Genomic DNA, 8,414 nt, shown 5'->3' with positions numbered 1-8,414 from the left:
CAGAGGGCAGGGGTGGGAACAGCAGATTTGAAATATGAACGCTGTTATTTTACAAGCAATGATGTGGTTTTCTAACCACCACCTAACACACACACACACACACACACACACACACACACACACACACACACACACATCTGCCATTTCACAAATGAAACAACTGCAATGCTGGCACTAAAAGTGAAAACAGTAATATTTTAAAAGAGATAATTATGGTGAGCAATCAGGTAACTTTGTTTTTCTTTTTTATCACTTAAATGGAAAGAGGCATGTTGTAGGTGACTAGCTATTTTAGATGATAATTTTAAATCAAGGATTGAATTAAAAAAAAAAAAAAAGAAAATAAAAAGTTTTTAATTATGTAAAATGAACCAGGGCTTAAGGCATTTGTTCACATACAGAATTCTTGCACACCGGACTTTCTATGCATTGTATATATCATTAGAAAAATTGGAAAAAGGAAGATGGGAAATAAAATATCTGAAAATGCATCCTCCCTTATATTCAAAATTCATTTGCCTGACCTAAAAATTATTTTGGTAACCAAACACTAGGGAGAATACCTCATCTAAGCCAGTTCAGTGTATCCACATAAACACTTGAAGATAATTTAACTTCAGTCTCATATTTAGGGGTTTGTGGTAATAAAATAAATATATTTCTTTGACTGGCAACTATGGGAAGCTTTTTGTTGTCACTGTGAAAAGTGACGATGAAGAGACGATGTATTTGATTACATCTACTCCTGTATCCTATGTTTTGACTCAAGTACTATATTCTGCTCCATTTTAAGGCACATCCAGCTTTCCAGACTGTCCGTATGCATCGGAAACTGGACACTTGTGAACTGGCCAACTGTGGATCCATTTGCAGGGAATGGTCAGTCAGCCGTGAAGAGGAGAGTAATCTGGCTTTACTTTGTTGTTCAAATGAAAGCGTCTTGTTTGAACTCACTCACAGCCTTCTAGAATTACACATAAAATTTCACGTCTTACAGTGTTTGTATGAAATAACTGGGTGACTCTTACATTACATTTTAAATGAAGTAGTTTTTTCCTTTTTACACCAGTATTCTAAAAAAAAAAAAAAAAAAAAAAAAGCAATAGCCTCTACTCTTTCCACCACTGGTAATGATATTACTGCAGTCAGTAACGCCTTTCCACAGTGAACACTGTTTTGTGTGCAGCAGCTGGCTCTCTACATATTGTAGGTTTTAAACACTGGGTGAATGGGATTAGAGAGTGTGTGTACAGGTTCCTTCAGTCATCAAGGTCCTTTTAACTTTCTTCAGTGAACCTGTTCACATACACAAGGCTGCGTGCTGACTGCATTCCCCCACTTTGTTTCTGCGTGTGTGTGTGTGTGACTACCTGTCTGTGTGCACAGTCATGTGTGTGTGAATATACATGTGATGTGTTTGTGTGTGCATCAGCATGCATGCACTGCATTGCCTCACTTTGGTTTGTGTGTGTGCAGAGCACGAGCTTATGTACACCTGTGTCTGCATGCATGGGTGCACACAATTTGTTGTGTGCTTGAGTAGCTGTGCATATGTGTGTGTGTAGGTGTGTGTAGGCTGCATTCCCTGTAAGTGAGCACACAGGAACTTTATACGCTATGAGAAGCAAACAAAAACGTCAACTGCATGTTGATTTAGAAGAATTACCATTGGACGGCACATTGCGCTGAAAATGACTCACATATGATTAATTAGATTTAAAGATTCATGTAATCCTGGTAAAGACAGTTGGCAGGACAGCATCATTGTGGTCATTACCCATGTAGTCTGATGCTTTGCTTAATACAAGTGCCCATTGTTACGAGAAATGCTATGCCATATACTTGTTTCAACATCTCAACTGCTGACAGCCTGTTAACAAAAGTCCATGAAACAACCACATGCACCATTTTGTGTCTTCAAAATGTAAAAAAGTGTTTTTGCACTTGAATACTTTACTAATTTGCACCAGTCAGTTAAGTAAAACTGTTACTGTGTACACTTGACAAGACTCGTTTTACCCTGTGTAACCAGCGTATTATGCAAGAGTGGATTATGTGTTGTGTTGGATCTAAGGGCAAATTACATACTTGTCTCTTTCAGTGAGTATCATCCAGACAAGCACTATACATGGCTGCCCTTCCCTCCAGCCCAGTGTAACCCCTCACCACAGAGCAGAAAGAAGGGAATGGAGACAGAGAGAGGGAAATAGAGAGAGGTGCAAACAGAGGAAGAGAGAGGAAGAAACAGAGAGAGAGAGAGAAAAAAAAAGAAAGAGTGAAAGACTAAAAAATCAGTCATTTTGTTCTTCATTAAACCAAAAATAAATGTTCTCTTAAAAAGTGGAATGAAAGACATTTCTCATGACAGTGTTGCATAGCTGAGGACTTACAGAGGGAAAAATGCAGCACTTGAAAGGATAATATCCCCTGTGTTGTGGCTGATGTCACTGTCAAAGTTGCTGCCCTTCATTCCTCAATGTCCCCCCCCCCCCCCCCCCCCCCCCCCCCCCCCCCCCCCCCCCGTCCCTCCAGTCCTCTGTCCTTACCTCTCTCCCTCCCTCTCTCTCTGCAAAAGCCCTTGGCCCTGTAGACAAGCTCTGTAAGGATTAATTAACCAATTAGGAGAGGAGCCCTTGGGAGGCGTTCCAGGGTAGTTGTCATTACACACACATACACACACACACACACACACACACGCACAGACACACACACACATGCACACACTGAGAGATGCAGGCCTCAATTAGGCTGTACTGTGATAGGCCCTGGATGGCTCGCTGACTGGAAGACGCAGCTCTAGCAGCAGTGTTCATCTCTCCCCTTGAGTGAGTGAGTGGGTGAGTAACCTTTTAATTGAATTATGATTATTATCCTGATGTCCACTGTTTCCAGCCAACATCCCCCCCCCATCCTCCCCTGCCTCCACCTCTCGGTGCTCCTGACCCCTCCTCTCACCCTCCCTATTCCCCCGAGGTGCCGCTTGATGGCAGCTGATTAAGAATGAACCGCTGCATTAAGGATGTGGATGTTCACCCCCCTAGCTCCTTTTATTTGTCTTTAATGCCTCCGTTTCTCTCCACAGATTTCAGTGTTCATTCAATCACTCTGAGCTACAGGCTTGAAAGCTTTGTGTCTGCAAATTTACCTGAAGGGAACATCCATCTCATGGTTCTATGTCCTTATGAGTTTTGGGGCGGGGTTGGTTCGAGAGAGCTTAAGAGATACTGACAAACAGCCCTTTTCAGTGACCAAGGGTCTGAACTTTCCATAACCTGGGACTTTTCATAACCTGTGAAGTTCTGGGATTGTTTGTTTCCACAGTATAAAGAACCAACCATGAAGGGTATGAGCTGTGTCGTTAAATACATAGATAAATTAATAAATTAATACACTTTTCAATTTCCTATAGCCTAATCACTCTTAGGTTCTCTCATTTGGAAAGTATCGTAGTCAGTGGAAACAATTCTTATATTTAAAAAGGGCTAAAATGAGGATGCAAGACAAGAACCAAGGATATACAATTAGACAAAAGAGTAAATGAACTTTTGATACACAATGCTGCAAACAACATTTTTATAAGCCAGTGTCCTGGTGTATTATATGATAAAAATGGGTCCCAATCTGTGGCAGGGTTCAGAGGCCGACAAACTTTGTCTATTGGCCATGCCTCACCATTAGATTGACAGGAGCTGGGATGCTGGCGGACTGTGGGCTGCGCAGGGCCGCAGTACAGTATGCTGTGTGTCAGCGCTGACTGGCCTGATTAGGACAAAACCACAGACAGCCACAGCAGGGGAGGGGAGGGGCAGCGGTGCTGGAGCCGGCACTGACAAGAGGGGATGGGCCCCCCACTTCTCACCATTGCTCATCCCTCACTTCCCCATTTGTCTGCTCACTTGGCCAGCCATCACAGTTGATCTGCATGCCAGCGTGCGTCCTGGATAGGATGGGATGCAGTTAAATGACTGCCTGACCTCTGGGGTAAGACACTTAACCCCTGTGAGAGAGAGTTGTGCAAGAGTCCCAGATTGGTGCACACGGGTGTCGACCCCCACAAAGCATTTATGTGCCCAAAAAGGTCCTTTGGAGAGGGCCAGTGGGGTGCTGCTACACCGGTATTCATATATACTGTCAGGCGTGGCACACGATGATTGACAAGTCATGATGACCATAACAAGCTGCAAGCTGTCTAAGTTTTAATATGAAGATACACCTATCTGATCTTTCATAATCGCAACTTAGGACAGAGATGAGCATACTCTACCCCTTAAATGAGACCCCGTTGATTTGCCACAGTTGCTCTAATGAAATTCTGATGTCAGGAACAGACACTTCCTGATCACAGGAAACTAATAATAAAGTTCAAGAACAAAACCCAACACAAACTGTCACCTGAACAGCTGTGAGTGAGTCTCCAGAGAAAGCTGTTACCTATTTAAGCCCTTTTTTTTGAGAGTGGCAGAGATAATAATCAGAGAAACCTTACATCTTCCGAATCTTTAGGAATCTTTTGAGAAAATGCATTACCTTGCAGGCCCTTACCAAAACTGGTACAGCGTTTCATTTGTTGTAAGATTTCTAACCTTTTAGTATGATTTATGAACTGGTAGACCAAAAAAGGCACTGACACACAAGGGTCTTCCTGGGTCCACAGATGAAGCGACAAAGAGCAAAAGGGGTCTCCTCTGGGATGCCAAGTGACCCTATCTCCCGACCCTATCTCCTTTCCATCTGTTAGTCATCTCCCAGAGCACTGCTTGCTGTGAATGAGTAGAGCGGAGGGAAAAAAAGGTAAAGAGAGGAAAGGAAAGCAGAGGTTTTACTGCATCCTGGTACATCCTGCCTTAATGAGGCCCCCCTCTCTGTCTGCCCATCTGTCCCCAGCGGGACTGGCTGCACAGGGCCCCCATGTTGGAAAGGCGGCATGTTTGTGTGTGTGTGTGTGTGTGTGTGTGTGTGTGTGTGTGTGTAAAGGAGATGTTTTCAGGAGCAATGGATCCTGTCAAGTTAAAAGCAGCAACAGGCCTCTTTGAAAGGCACTGATGCACCTCTCGCAACAGAGAATAGTTTGCTTAATTCTTTTGATTTCACCATCTATTGTCTTTCATTAGTCGGTTTCTGTATGTCAACAGCACGTGTTTAGGATTCCCCCTGCATCTCATTTAACTCCCCTGTAGGAAGGGACTGAGTCATCCATCCTTAACCCCTTACCCCACCCCTCCCCACCTCTGATGACCCCTCTCCGTGGTACAGTCTCATTAGCCTGAGCTGCAGTGGCTTGTTAACCCCACTAATCGAAATGGGAATGAGCATAAAAGAGCCCAAGAATTTACTGCCAGGTCCACACTTCAAAGAGACAAGGGGGTGGATGGGGAGGATGAAGGGGGGTTGAAGAGGAGGGGGAAGGGAATAGTATAAGGATATCATCTAGCAGATTGAGAGTGTGTGTCTATGTGTAAGTGAGTCTGCATTCAAAAGTATATGCTGGTTTCGTTTTGATAACACTCATAATACATCATATATCTTAGCAAGTAGGACAGATTTTAGCTTAAATTTGTATTTTTTTTAAGGTAAAAGTTGACACTCACAGTTGAAGTTTCCTCAGTTCATCTACAAAGTGTGTGTACTGCACTAAGCTGGATCCTGTGTCAAATTCCCACAGTTCTTTAAATAATGTATGCGTTACAAGAGGCATGCTGTAGCGCGCCCTGCTCTCATCATCTCCAGTAAAGCTGCCAAGACTCTGACAGGCTCCCATATATCTAATATCTCCCCTTCAACACCACAGAACCACTAAGGGCCAAGCCACTTCACAAATTCTGCAACTGCTAAGGTCAAGGAACTATTTCATTTTTCACCTATTTCAACACCAGAGGGAACTGCCACCACTTAGGCTGTAAAACTACAGGTCTTCTCAGGTCTTGACACTCAAATCAGTTTTGTATTTGCATGTGTGTATGCTCCCAGTTTCATCTTAGCCAGCCATGGTGCCAAATACTGGGAGGTTGCTATAAAAGGCCCAGCCCTAATATTTGGAAAAGTCTGTCCTTTCTTGCTACAGCATGATGAATCAAGGAAAGAGTGAATGATAAGAAAACATTAGTGTTAAAAGCAATTGTTATGAGTTCTCTACTTCAAGTTTCATTACATTAACCTTCATACATTTTGTAAAGTATTCAGCATTTTCTGCAGACACCATACAAATAAGCCTGATGACCACTGTCAAGTAGGAAAATATCACTGACTCTACCTTTAAATCTGCAAGGATCAGTCAGCGTGCCCCCACTCCTCCATATCCATTCAGTCAGCCGGGCGTGGCAGTCAACACTTGGCAAACTCCGAAATCCCAGAGGTGCAGAAAGCTACTTTGTCGAGGGGAACATGTAATCCATTTATTCAGCCATATATGTTTATCTTTTGGATCCTTTGTGTCACTTGCACTGTGGTTGTTTGTTTTGTGTCGTTTTCAGTGTCAGCACAAACTTCTCTATTTTTATTGTTCAAACAAACTGAGACACTGTGGTTGGTTAGGTAGGCCCTCAGAGGGATTTGGCTCATCCCGATCCATGGTGCATCACAATAGCTGGTATGAAATCTGTTATTACCAGCCCACTCGCTACTATCTGAGCCATCGGGTGCTTTTGGATACAAAACGTGGTGGGACCTGATATTATGCCAAACCAGTTCACAAAGTTTGATTAGAGGTTTTCTTAGATCTTCTGACTTATTTATACATAAGCTGACTGACAGAAATGCACATAGAAGGGACAATTAGGTCATCTTAGATCAAGTGTGCATGGCTTTACCAAAATCCTGTACAGCGGTTTTCTATCCACGTACAAATTTTTCATGTGCATTATAGCATTCTATGTCCAAATTTCCACACTATACCAACCTTTTGAAAGTGTTTGTGAGAGTTTTGTTGTAGAGTGGCTGTTTTTCTACTGACCTCTTTATCTCTGGCCTGTTTATGTTTTTCGTGCTGGAACTACCCAAATGATTGATTCAGATCTATTTGTTTGATGTTGACCAAAAGATGAAAAAGACAACAATCAGTTGCACAAGATAATGTTCAGCAAAGGCAGGCTTTGAAAGCAGGAGAGAGAGAGGGGGGTGGGGGGGCTGGCAGAGGAGACACTGTGAATTCACTAGTACTGTATGATGTGTCTATTTGTACTGTAAATACCATATTATTTTCAGACTGTGCCCCCTCACAATGAGAGCACACTTTTGCAGCAGTGACAAGTTTTCTTACCGCTGTGTAGCATCAATCAGTAAACACATTCTTGAGTGCAGCACAGAAACTCTTGAAACTCTTGCTTTAAGGACCTAGCGTGTGTTCTGTCCATAGTGATCATCTACAAAATCAACACAGTGTCACCAAATGTCTCACTGATGTTCCCATAATAGACCTCATTATGTTAATTGGAAACTTTATGCAGTTTCTGTGGCGTGACAGTGATTCAGAGAGTTTGCAGCCCAGCTAACCTACACATGATCCAAACAACAGACACTTCCCTTCATCTGGTTCTGATGCAGCTCTTAATGTGTCCTTCATCTTCTCCACATAAGCACACACACACACACACACACACACACACATACACACACACACACACACAAATATACTGTGTTCTTAATTTTTCCAGCCACTCTTCTTTGCCACCAGCAGCCCTCAACTGCCTGAACTGTCAATTTCACTCACATCCTGAGTTGGGGGGGGGGGGGGGAGTCCCCTCACATCGTCCATGCTCAGCAGAGCTGTGTGTGCGCTCGGTGGTGGAGACAGAATAAATTCTTTTGGATGTTTACGATGAACAGGGGTGACACTTACTTCTGCTCGTCATCATCACGTTCACTCCTTGAGGACGGAAAACAGAGTGGAACAAGAATTTGAAATGTGTGACATAAATATTGGAAGACTTTTGTTCCAAAATATAAACAGTTCAAAAAAAGGTTGTATATATATGCATGCAAAATAATGTACACATACAAAATGACTGACATGTAAGTAAACACTGTGCATACTGAATTACTACTTATTAAGTGGGGACCGAAGACGATCAGAGGTTCTTCAGGGGAGTCCTGAGCAAAATAATAAATCACTGCAATTTAACTCACCAGAAATGTCATGGTTTTGTGTTTTGTTTGGTTCTGTTTCATGTGTGTTTCTGTCATGGTTTTGTTCTTGTGTTTTGTTTGATTCTGTTTCATGTGCCTCGTTCTTTTCAGTGATTTCACCTGTGTCTTGTTTGCTCCTCCCTGTGCCACACCTGTCCTGTGTCTGTTATTCATCCCTGATTGTTCTGATCCCTCCCAGTGTTTCCCTCAGCCTATCCTCTGTGTTCTCCTGTCTTGTGCTCCAGCCCCTTCCCCAGGTGTGTCTTGTTTGATGATTAGTTCTTGTCTATTTA

At 42.9% G+C, this 8,414-nt stretch overlaps 1 long non-coding RNA gene across 1 annotated transcript in view; it reads right to left on the bottom strand.

Annotated features, from left to right (window-relative positions):
• LOC115358953 (uncharacterized) overlaps positions 1–8,179 on the bottom strand; it is an 8,409-nt gene extending 230 nt beyond the window's left edge. Inside the window, exons 1-2 of the long non-coding RNA XR_003928217.1 lie at positions 8,122–8,179; positions 7,706–7,861 (exon numbers count right to left, since the gene is read on the bottom strand). This is a non-coding gene — a long non-coding RNA (uncharacterized LOC115358953). The remainder of the gene's footprint in view (positions 1–7,705; positions 7,862–8,121) is intronic.
• Between the last annotated feature and the right edge of the window lie 235 nt (positions 8,180–8,414).

This window comes from Myripristis murdjan, chromosome 5 (assembly GCF_902150065.1).
Source record: "Myripristis murdjan chromosome 5, fMyrMur1.1, whole genome shotgun sequence".
Classification (NCBI taxonomy): domain Eukaryota; kingdom Metazoa; phylum Chordata; class Actinopteri; order Holocentriformes; family Holocentridae; genus Myripristis; species Myripristis murdjan.
The sequence above is the reverse complement of the archived record's forward strand: the minus strand, read 5'-3'. Positions and strand labels throughout refer to the sequence as shown.